Source organism: Megascapheus bottae, chromosome 19 (assembly GCF_031878675.1).
Source record: "Megascapheus bottae isolate mThoBot1 chromosome 19, mThoBot2.hap1, whole genome shotgun sequence".
In the NCBI taxonomy this organism is placed as follows: domain Eukaryota; kingdom Metazoa; phylum Chordata; class Mammalia; order Rodentia; family Geomyidae; genus Megascapheus; species Megascapheus bottae.
In genome coordinates this window covers 45,260,654-45,275,133 of record NC_143527.1, presented here as the reverse complement: position 1 = coordinate 45,275,133, position 14,480 = coordinate 45,260,654, and the positions used below count along the sequence as shown (strand labels likewise).

Sequence of the window (14,480 nt, the reverse complement as noted above, 5' to 3'; positions counted from 1 at the left end):
AGATTTGGCTGGGTTTCCAGGCCCTTCAGCCTCATCTGTTTGACCACCTGTGTACTAGTATTCACTCTTCAGTAGGGATTCTGTTCCTGTGACATCTCAATGGAACACCATCCATCTCATTTCCCTACTGATTTTGCTTTGAGTCTCTGCATGGAGAAGGAGGGAAAGCATTAGCACAGGTTTCAGTAGTCCACTCCCTTATAATGTTTTGTTGTTGTTGTTTTTGAAGATACTTCCAAGACACACATGCAAGGTAAAACTACTTAATTACTTGGAAAAGACAGATCACAAAATTAAACACCATAAGAACATTCTTGAGGTCTACCTTTCCTGATAATTCACTTAGCTGACCAAAAGTCCACTTTGGTGATTTGTGTTTGACTAACTTGAAATTTTATTTTGTAAACATTTCTGCCTCTAATAAATTGTGGTTCTTCCTAGGTGAGATTGACCTCTGTATTCCAGGGTCAATCACCTGTTTGTTTTGGATCAGAAAGGTGGTAACTGTTAAGCCAGGTTTTATCACGGGGCTTCTCAGCACAAAGATGCTGTGTGCAATGCTCAAAGCAGTGCTTCCCGCTTACCAGTGCTTCCTGTCTACCTACATAAAGAGACAGCAAAATTGCTGGCTTCCTCCCAATTTTTCTGCTCCAGTTGCAACCAGCAAATTCCTCTCAAACTGCCCATTGTCCAACACTGACCTTTTTAGTATGTAAATAGGTTATCTTCGGGTAGTTCAGCCAACAGTATGCAAGTAAGGTTGTAGGTTCTGAAAGGAAACTTCACATTTTCCAGGAGTATGCACAGATGTGAATATCCTTTAATGAAGTCGTGTGCATGGACAAGGAGCACATACAAAGGAAGCCAACCAGGAAACAGGGTCTGCTGGGAGGGCGAGGCAGGAGGGCGGGGCAGATGCCTCCCAGTGATCTCCTGGGAAACAAGAGGGGAAGCCACCTATTCTTTAGGGTTAAGACCGGAGTCAAAGATAGGCTTTAGTATGGGAAGGAATTACTGCACCATTCAGCTGGGTATATTTGCTGAAATCGCCTGGACTTATAAAACAAGCAAATGAAAACACACAAACCTATAGGTGTATCTCAATCTCTTAATTATGTATAACTTCTGAAATATATGTGACTCTGAAAAGACATGTTACTAGACCTTACATTTTAATCTCATTTATTTTTGTTATATTTTAGTGACAATGCTGGAGCTTGAATTCAAGACCTGGGCACTGTCCCTTAGCTTTTTCACTCAAGCAGCTCCACTTTTGGCTCTTCAGTGATCAGTTGGAGATAAGAGTCTCTTGGACTATTCTACCCTGCCTAGTTTTGAACCACCATTCTCAGATCTCAGCCTCTTGAGTAGCTAGGATTACAAGTTTGAGCCACTGATGCTAGCTTGAACTTTAAATTTTGGAAGTATAAAGAGATCACAAGATGATGATTAGTCTCACAAATAAAGGTTAAGACATTAAGAATGTGAAATGAAATCTGTGTGCTCCTGCAGAAGTAAAGTTTCAACACCCTTATTTTGTAAATGGATTATCTACTTTGGGTCCTGAGGTATACTCTTGAAAACATACCTAGTGGGCATTGGAATAAATTCCTGTGGGAAAGGAAGATTACTTTATTCCACAAGGCCTGTGTTAGGCCCAGAAGAGAGCCTCTGAATTAGTTCAGAAGGACAATATTTTGAGTACCAATAGCCACCCTGTAGGGCTGGAGTCAGGAAGCAGGAGAATGTACTCAGACCATTCACTGCACTGAATGGGGGATAGGAAACACTCACGCCATTTGCAAATTCTCCCTGGCTAGATTTTAGGCTTTCCAAAGAGAAGCTGTTTCATCATCCATTAACAAAAGCCTAGACTCACTTTCCAAGAGTAACAAAAGAGGGAGTGCATCTTGAGGAGTGTTTCCTGGTGACTGTTTGTCTTCTTTGTCCTCTTTGCCTCTCTATTTCCTTCCACAGTGGATGGGCTTTTGGGGTGGGACCCTAACTCGGGTGTGGCTGAAAGAAATCACTCAGGAGCTGTGTGAGTCTGAGGAGCTGTGGTGTGGAAGGGCTGAGCCAGTACCAGAGTGCTTACTTCTGAAGCCCTGTGGTACTTGTACACTGTAGCTGAGTGATTCTGAGTGACATACTTAACACTCATGCTTCAAGGTTTTCCATCTGTTACTTGGGGCAACAGTAGTACAAAGATCTTAATGTATGACTGTGATAAGATTGTAAATAGAGCTATATTGTTATTATTATTATATGGAAGGGTTTTAATGTTCTAACAGTAGTCTATAATGAGAATCTGCAATCCCCAAAAAGTGAAAGTCCACCTCCAACCCCCATAGCAGGGGCCTGAATTCCCCAAGCAAGGGCATACCTGTTTGAACCTGCTCTGTAGGTTTGCATGTCAGACTCCTGAAACCAGGCCAAATCCACAAACTTGCAAAGCCTGGGCCCAAACTTTCTGTCATCTCCAGCCACCTTCGCCCAGGACCCTACTTAAATCCCTTACATCCATGCTCCCCAACACACTTTGTGTCTTCTGACTCTCCTCAGGTCACCATAGTGTCCCTCTTCAACTTTCCATTGAAGTTGATCCAGGCTGTTGTGATCATTTTCCGCTCTTTCTTTATTTTAATGCCCTCATGACTCAGTTTCCTAACAGTCAATGTGGGGACCTATAGTAGTCCCAAAGCCCGAGTAGCTAGCTGTTCCTAAAACCTCTAAAAGCTGACATTCAGACAGATTCAGGACCTTGAGGACTGAACTTAAAGTTCACAATTAACTGGTCCTGGAAGGACAGAGCAGCAATGATTAGAGTGGTGTCCTCAGATAGAGGGGGATTCTCAGAGACAGCGGGGATCAATGTGGGGTGACCACGTGGTACCACACAACTGCACTCTGCCTGGCAGCTTGGGAGATTGGGAGACTCATGACAGACTTTTTAAATTGACCCTGATTTGCACTATTTAAAATTCAGTGCATAAAATAAGACTTTTGCCAATAGCCACTGAAATTTTGCAGACATTCCTACATGACATTAATGCACTGATTTTTTAATTTTCACCCCAAGCCAATCACAACTTAAGTCATATGAGATACTCATTAGGTAGTTGCTAATGAATTAAATATCATAAGCTACTGGTAGAGAGCCATGTGCTGTATGTCTAATGGATGTCCCATAAGACAATTGTGGAGTTAAAAATCTCCTCTTACCTAGGGTTTTCATTGCTAAAATATTTAAATATGTTGAAACACACAAACATTGCATTAGGAGAGCCTACAATATTCAGTACAGTAACATGTAGTAGATAGCAAGGTGGAGGGAGGGGATACTTAGAGCAGTAGGGTACACCAGAGCCGGGGGTGGGGGGGCAGAACCCCCCCCTGGGTCCTAAAGGGGTCTAAGTACACTCTGCTCTCACAGCAACAAAATCACCCACCAACAAAGTTCCCAGATTTTGTCTGTTAAGTGACAGTCAACCAACGGTACTGTCCTCAGAAAGTGTTCTGCTCAAATCAAAGAGGTCAGATAAAGCCTGTGGCCCAGCCCAGGGCTCACACCTGAAGTCTTGCCAGCTATTCAGGAGGCTGAGATCTTGAGGATCATGGAATTAAAGCCAACACAGGAGACAAATCTGAGAAACTCTTGTCTCCAATTAATAAGCAAGCAAGCAAGCAAACAAAAAACAGAAATGGAGGTGTGGCTTACTAATAGAGCATTAGTGGTGAGTGAAAAAGGTAAGTGAATGTTCGTTCAAGGTCCTTATTTCATGTCCTCAAATTGTCACGGGACACACACAAACACACACATACACACACCACCAAGACCACCACCACCATCGCCGACAACAACAACAAAAACAAGAGCAAAAGAAACTGGCCAGATCACTCTATCTGAGGCATGGTGGGGAAACAGGGGCTTTCAGATGAGCCAGTGGGAGTCCCATGAGGAGTGAAGGAAAGGCCACTCGCACCCTTGACCCCATGGGGTCTGGCATTCCAACTGCAGCCCCACCTCTTCTGACTGAGGATTATGGGCTGATTGGCTCTTCCTCTGCCTCTCTGCAGCAGTGACTCCTGCCACTTCCCCAAAAGTCAGCCAAAGAAATTCAGCCTGCCAATGTGGCCTCCTACTGGGGAGGTTTTAGCATTCTAATTAATCAAAATGTCCTCTGTTCCAGCAAATGAAATGCTTGTGTAATCCTGGCTTTTGACTCTAACACCAGAGTGTGAGTGACAGTATCAAAGGGCTAAAGCTATCCCTACATTTAGGATATTCCTCCTTCCAGAAAACAGATACCTTGTCACTTCAGTGGCTCACCAATTTGTGAAACTGTTTGCCTGGAAAAATTATTGGCATCCATTTTCCTGGTATTGGGTATTTCTTTTCTTTTCTTTTTTTTTGTCCTTAAACCTATAATGAAACCATATTCCTAGCTATTCAGGAAGCCTAGATCTGAAGATCTTGCTTCAAATCCAGACTGGGCATGAAAGTTGGTGAGTCTCTAATCTCCAATTAACTTCTAGAGAACTAGAAGTGTCTCTGTGGCTCAAAGTGGCAGAGCACTAGCCTTGAGCTAAAAGAGCTCCGCGATGGTACCTAAACCCTGAACTCAAGCACTACAACTGACCAAAAATGAAATAAAAAATAAAAATATAACAAAGAAGCCAAGCTCCAGTGATGTACACCTCCTCTTGGGGAGTTAAGATCTGAGGATTTCTCTTTGAAGCTAGACTTGATAGAAAATTTTGTAAGACACTTTCAATTAATCACCAAAAAGCTGGGAGTGGAACTATGTCTCAAGTGCTGGAATACCTTAAGCAGAAAATCTCAGGGACAGTGTCCAGTCCCTGAGTTCAAGCCCAGTACCTATACCAGTGCACACACACACACACACACACACACACACACACACACACATACAAGTGCATAATGATTTCATGAGGTGATGAGTGATATGGAGGCCATTGAATTTTCCTAGGCCAACATGGCCACTGCTGTGTCCTACTGAATGATCCAAAGAAGCTATTGACCAGGACACTGAAGACTTGGCTGTGGCTCTTAGGCCTCTTCAGCACCACTCCAAGGGTGTTTAGGTATCGTCTGTCTCTCAGAAGCAGCAAATAACATCCTGGAAGCCATATATTTCATTAACCATCAGAAAATTCCAGCCAGAGGAGGGCTGTTAAGGGACCCTGGAGATGGCCAGACTGACTGTCGGTGGTGTGTGACCCCCAAAATACTATCAACTATGAATCTGGATGTGGACAGCTCATGCCTATAATCCTAGCTACTTCAGAGGCAAAGAAAGACAGAAAGAGATGATATATATATATATATATATATATATATATATATAGAGAGAGAGAGAGAGAGAGAGAGAGAGAGAGAGAGAGAGAGAGAGAGGAAATTTCAATTGACTTCAAAATTTAATTACATGATTTTCTTATCCCTGTCTATGTTTTGATAGTCACTGGCTAAGAGTATCAATTTCACTCACTGGGAGATTACTTTAGGCAGCAATCTGTCCATCTCCCTCCCTCTCTCCCTTCATCCCTTCTTCCCTCCCAACCTCTCTCCCTCCCTCCATCCCTCCCTCCCTCATCTATTTATCTACACAGAATACATACTCTCTGTCTCTCTGTCTGTCTGTCTCTAACAACATTTTATAATCTTGGTTTATGTACTAAAATATAAACATCTATGTGTGTATGTAAATATATAAATGGCAAATAAAGTATGCTGCTAAATTATTTTTACATGTTTCTTTTTCACTCTTTTAAGAGTGGACACTAGACAACTTCTGTTCTAGTTCTCTAAGGCAATGTAGATATGGAAGGGTGCTGATCGGGAGCCAATGTGGAAACCTGGGTAGGTCAGGAGGCTGAACGATGAACATTTCTCTTGTTGGATTGTCCCCTGCCAACACAAGAATGTCAGTGGCTATGAAGCAATGAGTGTGGGGCCCGAGTTCTCGCTGCAGCTCCACAATTCATTAGCTATGAAACGTTCAGCCATGAGGCTCTCTGGCACACAGCTGATAACAAATATCTGCTGAATGCCTGAACAGCTGAGTAAATGAATGGATGCATGCCTCAGGAACTTGACATTCACTACAGTAACAACAACAACAACAACAGAAAAAGGATTTCAAGAGTAGGTTAGGAACCATTCAAACTTAGAACCACTTTTTTTGGTTTTATAGTCCAAACCCAAACCCACATCACTCAACCTGAAGAAGTTTGTGAGAAACAGCAGCCCTGTGTTTTTCCTGGGGCTTAAGTATGGGGGAACATTAGAGAACTGAGGGTTCGGAGGGGGGCTGTGAGGTCTATAAGTTCCTGTTGCCATCGTCCCAGGGCCCTCCCTAGATCAGGTGGCAGCCCAGTCAGTTCCTAGGAATCCTGGTGTGCACTTCACAGCTTTGATCACAGCCAGGCCATCTCCCCTCTCCCTCCCACCCGAGACATGCACCTGCTCCCAGGGAGATGCTGTGTGTCCTTGGCTCCCCACCTCAAGGCACCTGAAGACCCTTAGGTCTGTGGATGATGTGACCGACAGCACCCAGTCACAGGTCCTTCCATGTAGGCTACTGCCTGTCTCTTAGTTCCCTTAGTGATTAGGAGCTCCATTCACACTTTGCCAGGCCCTGATCTTCTACATCCTCCTATATCCTTGTCATTCTTGCTCAGTTCCCCCAGGAACCTGAGCCTGTTTCCTTTCCCCTGCACAGTTGCCCTTAAGCTGATGGACACAGGAGTCAGCTATCTTTGTGACTTTCCTTGCCTTGCTGCCTCCACACTGGCTCTTTCTAAGAGTTCTCCAAACCTGATTGAGTCAGCCACTCAAGAAGCAGAAGGGCAGGAAGCAGCAGCTGAGGTGTAGAGGCTTGGGTCAGTTTTCAATCCTGAGTTAAGTCTTAATTCTTTCTTCTGACACCATTCCCACAAATGTCCTCGAAGGCATTTGAAGCCTCCCCTAACCATCACTGGGTGACTCAGGCTTCCCTATGGCTGTTCAGAGGGCCCGTCCATTCACCACCCTACTTGGGAACTCATCACTCTTGTCTCTTGTCAGTGGAGTGTGAGTTCAAGGATAGGCACTTTCAAGCATTCTCAGAGGCCAAAGGTGGGCTGCAGGTCTGACTCACAGTAAGCATAACACAGGCGCTTACTTAATGCAATTGTGGAACCACTCAAACTCCAATGCAACACAATGGCTAACCTACTTGGTGCTGTGAAGAACAGAGTTCCCATCTTGTGCTTTCTCATCTGCCAAGTACACCTATAATTCAAGAGCTGGAGATTATGACCCTTCCTCTGGTAGATAGGTGAGAAGCCAGATATCCCTTGATTTCTTTTGAACCAAAATGTACATATTAACTTTTGATGTGTTAGTCATCCAATAAAAGACTTCATTCAGTGCAGCAGAGTGTCTGTGCCAAAGGGGTGACCTTTCCATTTAATATCTGCTCCTCACAGCTGGTGACATTATTAATTAACTCTCTTGATTGAATACTACAATCTGATTGCCCGGTATGTATTTCTGTATTTTCTGCAAGACTGGCCTCTGTCTCACTCACAAAGGTGAGAATGCAACTGAACGATCACAGACATCAACTTGACCAGAGAACCAGAATGACTCTTCTTCCTGTAGTTATTCATCCTGACCTGACGCAGGCAGGGGCAGGAGAGGAGGGACAATCTGTGGTCAGACAGTGTGAGAGTAAGAAATAATCTAACTGTCCTGGGTGCTAATTCCTGTGGTGGAAGCTGACTCTGGGTTAGAAGTATGGGTTTTCAAGGGTGCTCAGGGCTAGAATGGTTTAAGATTTCAGATTTTTGGGATGTGGATGTAGCACACTTACATGTACATAATTTATATCTTAGGGATGGAACCTGAGTCTAGATACAATATTATGTTCCATATATATACACCTTATACACACAGCCTGAAGGTGATTGCATACAATATTATTAGCAATTTTGTGCATTGCCAAAATTTCCCCTTGTGGCATGGACAACACTGAATAAGTCTGAGACTTTGGGTTTTGGGTTCTTAACCTGTGCAAACCCCTGAGTTCAGGGTAGGAGATGAGTAGCTATGAGTAAGGTAGATAATCTCCGACTTGCCCATTTCTGATTCCCATGAGGCTAATGTTGGGAGGGACAAGCGAATGATTGCAAGTTACAAATACATATCCTTACACTGCCTGTCTTGTTGTGTCTCTGCGTACTCCAGCCCTCAGCTGAGCACCTGCATGGAAGCTGTTTAAGAACTGTTTGTTGACAACTCACAGGGCTGGTATGAAACTATGAATCAAAATGGTGAGAGGGAGGCAGAAGGACACAACGATGAAGAGCCAAGACTACAACTCCCATTGAGCATGTGTGCAAGACTCTGTTTTCCTCTCTCTATAGTACCGTAGACCCCAGTACTTGGTGAGCCATTTAAGTCCAAGTCCCCAGTGATTATTGTCATTCCCAGGTGAAAAATATCTGTGAAGTCCAGTGTGATTATAAAGTATCTGAGGCTCAGGTCAAATTTCAGCCAGTTGAGGGCAGAGCCCTATGTGGCTAGCCAGGGACATGTGGCCACAATATGGACTGAACTACATGCAATGGCCCCCAGGACCAGTATCTCTGGGGCAGAGCAGGGTTGTAGGTGTACTGGCTCTGCCAGCCTCATCCAGCTTCTGCCTGGCAAGAGGTGAGAGGAGGCGATACTCCCAGAATTGCGATGCAGGATGTGCCGTGGGCAGGGCTGTGATTCAACCTTGTGGCTCTCCGGCCTGGAGAGCTGCCTTCTTCCCTGCTGGCCAGAAAGATGCTCATCCTGCACAGAGCCAAGGGCTCCTCTCATGGAGATGTGATGTGTGCACAGACAGAATCAGAGAGGTCGGCCTATGCGGGGGCACTTAGAAATCCAAGTGGTTTATAGGCTCTGCGATCCATCTACACCACAGACTGCTTAGCATGCGTAGGTGCTTCTCAGAGTCTCTTTCAGCATAGGCTAGACCTCAAAGCCTGGCATCTCAGGGAGGGAGAACTTACCAGAAACTTGTCTGCTCCTTGGTGAATTAAAATGAAATCTCTACTCCCTCTTTGGTGGAGAATGCATCAATAAATTGTTCTGTAGAGTTCTTGTCACACTTCACTTTGAGGCAAATGAACTTTGAGGAGGCAATCTGGGACCAGGTCTTCCTGCTTGGGTTTCTGCTGATTCAAGGACCAGACAGACAGCAGTGCACCAGGACACACTATGTCCCCAGCTGCTCTGGGATTGGCCTGGTTTGTGGTCTCTTTGGGATGCAGCAGGACTAGCAAAGGGGAAGGAAGGGCAATCCCTGGCAGCTCTCCCGGGTGTCCCAGACATTCTAATTCTCTACCACTCACTCAGTGTCTGCTGGGCCCTCCTCCTGTCTAGTTTCCAGCTTCTCCTCCATGTGCACAGAACAGACACATGCCCCCACATGGTTCCCTCACCCTTTACCCTGGCTGTCCTCTGGGCCCTTCAGTGAGTCTCACCCTTTGCTCATTATCCAGATGAGCATGGGCTGAAGATTGGGAAATGATAGGCACGTTAGAGGATGAAATCTTTTTCAATGAGGGGAGTTGCCAAGTGCCGGTGGCACCTGTCTATCATCCTAGCTACTCAGGAGGCTGAGATCTGAGGAGGTAGTTTTGAAGCCAGCTCCAGCAAGGAAGTCTATGAGTTTCCAATAAACTAACACACACACACACACACACACACACACACACACACACACACACACACACACACAGCCAATGGTGCTCTGCCTCAACTGGTAGCCCTTGAGGGAAAAAAAAAGCTTAGGAATAGCTCTTAGGCCCTGAGTTCAAGCCCTAGGACTACACAAACACAAAAGCAAAAAGAAAAGAATAAGCAATATATATATATATATGTATATATATATAAAATACTATACATCTTAGTCTATCTCTTTAAAATAGTTATAATTATGAAAAACAGTGAGTTACAGCAATTTTTAAGAAAATTGATTTGTTTGGACTTGAATAAGGTGTGCACAATACAGTATATGGCTTTTTTGTTAGCTGGGTTGGGTCTTATCAAGTTTCAAACAATGCAGAAAGGCATTTTGCTCAGATTTGTTCTTTTAAATAAATACCACCTGATGCCAACATGCCCAGATTTGCTGACCATTTCCAATTTACCAACATTTGAACAGGATGTGTTTCATGTCTCTCCCCCCTCTCTTTCTACCCCTCCCCACTTTCAAAAGAGAAGAAAACTCCCAATGCATGCAAAAAATGAAGACACTGGGTCAACCACTACCTGCCACTTCTCAAGTTCCTAGTCCAGTGAAGTGATGATGTGATGGGATTACAGGCATGAGCTACTGTGCTTGGCCTGCTGAGTACTCTGAAGAAAACCTCTCTGACAAAACCTCTCTGACACAAAATCCTCATCCGATCGTGATTGGAATCCTATGAGGCACATGCTTGCATTCAGAGCCATTCAGTGATCTTGGCTTCCTGATCCCCAGGAGAGGTGGAGGAAGATGCCTTGTGCCAGGATTACAGTGGAGTAGACTTTTAAGAGGCACAGTCCAGAAAACAGGCTTTCAGTATTTTTTAAAACAAACCAGGAAAAGTAAGAGCTCAGAAGAATTAAGTTGGTAACCCACTGGGTTTATCGTACATGTCTGCTTCAAGTGCTAATTGCATGCATTTACAATATCTTGGAAAAACAGCAGCTTACCTCATTTCCATGTAAAACAGTGCAAGAGATACATGCGCATGATTACAAGGAGAGTGAAGATATGTGACAAGGGAGGATCCCATCTTATGAATTATGAACTTACGTTAATTAATAAATCAATTTTTGTTGACCATTGAAAGGAATATAGCAAATGATGCTGAATTCAAAAATGACAGTTCTGGCCTGGTGCCAGTGGCTAGCTACTCAGGAGGCTGAGACTTGAGGATTGCAGTTCAAATCCAGCCCAGGGAAAACAGTCCAAGAGACTCTTTCCTCCAATGAACCAGAAAAAAAATGTCAGAAGTGGAGCTGTGGTTCAAGCCTGGAGAGAAAATGTTAAGTGAAAGTAGGAGGCCTTGAGTACAAGCCCCAGTATTGGAAGTAATTTTTTTAAATGAAGTTTTTTTTTTTTTCCAGTCCTGGGCTTGGGCTCAGGGTCTGAGCACTGTCTTTGGACTTTCTCAAGGCTAGGGCTCTACCACTTGAGCCTCAGCACCACTTCCGGCCTTTTGCTATGTATGCGGTACCGAGGAATCGAACCCGGGTCTTCATGCATGCTAGGCAAGCACTCTACCACTAGGCCAAACTCCCGGCCCTAAATGAAGTTTTAAAGTTGTATGACACCAGTATCACAAAATTTAAGTACCAAGCAACTACTTTATTCAATTTTATTAGAACATCAGGCTGAAAGCTTTCCTTCAGCCTCCTCTGCCGGGATGACCATTGACCTGGCCTTTCACACCCATGTAGGAAGGAAGGCTGAGAACCTGGCTGCAGCCATTCCCCTCAGAAGGGAACTTCCTGATATTATTTCAGACTTCCATTTCCCCTGAGGGGACTCTGTTTTCCTAATGATATGCTAAGTCTCTTTCTCACACAAACACGACCTGTGTGCAAACCCTGCTTTCCAGTGCTGTGGAGAACAACAGATTTGGGAACCAGTCATTTGCTCTGCATGATGGCTCTGCATTGGGAGACACTTGTGGGAGTGGTGTCTGTCTCTCGGATGGAGTTAACATTCCAGAGGAGGGATGCTCCAGGATTTATCCTGCCACAGGCTATTTAAGTCACCTTAATGAGCTAGAGAATGAGGAGGTAGCATCGAGGTAGCCAGGGTGCCTCAAGGAGCATCAGAATCTTTCCTTGTTGAGTAGAAGGCAAGCTGCCACTATTTGTGTGTCTGTATGGGTGGGTGGGGGAATGTAATAAAAAGCAGTGTTAGGAAATAAGGGAATTTTAATAAAGCTCTTGTTTTGTAGAAGAGTGATTCAGGTGTGTTGGCATCCAGCTCTCACAGAATATTTAGAAATAGTCTCCAGAGCTGCTAATGAACCACATAGGGGAAGCAGCCTGGAAGAGCCCAGTGAGCAGGACTGGGGCTAAGGGTGAAGATGGAAGAAGGCGTCTCGGAGCAAGCTTCTGGTGGCTAGGGCATTCCTCTGGGTCCTCCAATGACCTGGGCATCTCTAGGGAATAAACTGACCCTCGTTTTAGTCTCCTTCCAGGCTGGTATTCTCATACTAAGTATCTGTCATTTCCCGGGAGGCTGCATTGTGCCCAACTTTAGTCTAACTCAAAATTCAGCAAGATCACCCAGAATGTTTTTTAAAGGCTAAGAAAATTTATTAGGACACCCTGGTACAATTCTTCGGAGAAATAGGGAGACAAATAATTGGAAACTGTGGCCACATTGATTCCTTATTTTAGAATAGTCTCTCTGTCTGAAAACTCCTACAATTTATTTTTATTTTTTTTGTGTAATGGGAAGTGTGTTCCTCTCATGGCTTCCTCTTATAGCTTTTTTCCCCCCCCAGAGCTGAAGCCCGAGGCCAGGCAAGGATACTTCCGCTGAGCCAAGCCCCGACCCCTATCATGGCTTCCACTTCAGGAGTAGTTTCTTTGGTGTTATTTAAAATGGGAGATGATGAGAGGATCTAAATCCAAAGATGTTAAACACAGTTCTTGCACAGTTTCAACATGGGGTTCCTTTCTGTGATGTACTTGGGAGGAATCCCCTTTTTAAGACACAGAAAAGGCAGGAGTCTCTGCATCTTACACTATTCTAGGAAACTCGGATGTGGCTGTCTTTTATGTCCCCATTTCTTTCTTGGTGAGAAGATTGATAGGCTAGGACAATTTGCATTCAGAGTGAATCTGCATCTGGCTTCAGAATTATTTTTGTACTTCCGTTTTCTTGAGTCATGAGTAATGAATTTGTTCTCTAAGAGAAATTTTCCTTTTTATATAGGTGTAGATTATTGGTCAAAATGATATTGGTCAATTTCCAGTAGGGAAATAGGAAAACAAAGCAAAATTGTTGTTGGACCTCAAACGGTCTTCTCTTAAAGACTAGGAAAGATATCATTTAACAATATCTGGAAGGGCCACATAGCTGTTCCACATGAAGGAATGACAACCTAATGAACACAGTCCCTGGTGGCTAAAACAAAGCAAGCTATTTATAAACTGCTCTGAAATTTAAGTAAAAAAAAAAAAACAACTCTCACCTACTCAGGGTTTAAATGAGAGAGTGAAGTTCACAATGGAGATACAAAATAGAAGTACAATTGGGAAAGACCCATATAATGGCTTGAACCCAGGTAATTATGGGAAAGAAGATGGAAGAGAACTAATTGGAAAGCAGAGGATGGATCTTCTTTGAGACTGTGTTCAAGGTCCACAAAGACTAGTGACACAGAGGCCACATACTCTGCTGGCTCTGTTCCTCCTCTCCTTGCTGTGTCTACCTAGAGTAGATACACCCCACATGGTTTCATGGGGCACTCATTATGGCAGGTGCTATTTTAAGCATTTTTTCAGAGGGAAAAAAAGGACAGAAAGGGATGTGGAATGTGCCCAAGAGCTCCGCAGGGCTGGTCCTCAGAGGAAAGTTGTGTGATTTCAGTTCTAGTACATGGCATCATGTTCATCAAAGACTCGAAGGCAATTTCTGTTGTCAACAGAAAATATGCGAATACGAGTGTGGGGCTGAGGGAATTCTTCACCTGTCTGGAAGGTGGCCATGAACTCTTACAGGGTGATGGGTCTGGGGAGGGATTTCAAAGCACATTAGGACAGGAAAGACTGTTCAGTGGAGGTCAGAGAACAGGCAGCAGAGTATGAGGCAGGATAATGAACCCTGAGAAAGGCATAAATTCTGGTCGGGGTCTAAGGAAGGGATACTGCTAGGGGTCAGTGATGGATATACTAATGGAGTGATTAGGTGTATGTTTAAGACCAGCAACCCAGGACAGGACATGGTAATTTTCTTCATCTTGTAGTTGTGATGTTTTGTTTTCTAGCCTTCCTTTCCAAGCCAGGGAGCTGGATTAAAAATTCACACACACACACACACACACACACACACACACACACACACACACACACACACACACACCCCAAAACAAGTATCCAGTTCTCAGCTCTTTTCTCTCCATCCTATCTTCTCTTCCTCCAGGCTTTCTCCTCTCTCTTCTCTACTCTTTTTTTCCTCTCTCTCCTTCTCTTCTTTCCTTTCTTTATTCTGCTCTCACCTCTCTCTCTTTCCTGTCTCTTTCTTCTCTCCCCTCTCCTTTCTTCTTTCTCACCCCTCTTTCCTGTCTCCCTCTCCCACCCCCAATCTGAGTGTCAGTCTGCAAGTGATCTGGCCTCAGGGCTCTTGTACAGCAGCTGCCTTAGACAGGAGGCTTAGGGTGGAGATGTGTCTGACACCCCATGTGCTCTCTTC

At 44.3% G+C, this 14,480-nt stretch overlaps 1 protein-coding gene across 2 annotated transcripts in view; it reads right to left on the bottom strand.

Annotated features, from left to right (window-relative positions):
- L3mbtl4 (L3MBTL histone methyl-lysine binding protein 4) overlaps positions 1-14,480 on the bottom strand; it is a 343,139-nt gene that overhangs the window by 14,349 nt on the left and 314,310 nt on the right. The gene's annotated exons all lie outside the window — the stretch shown is intronic.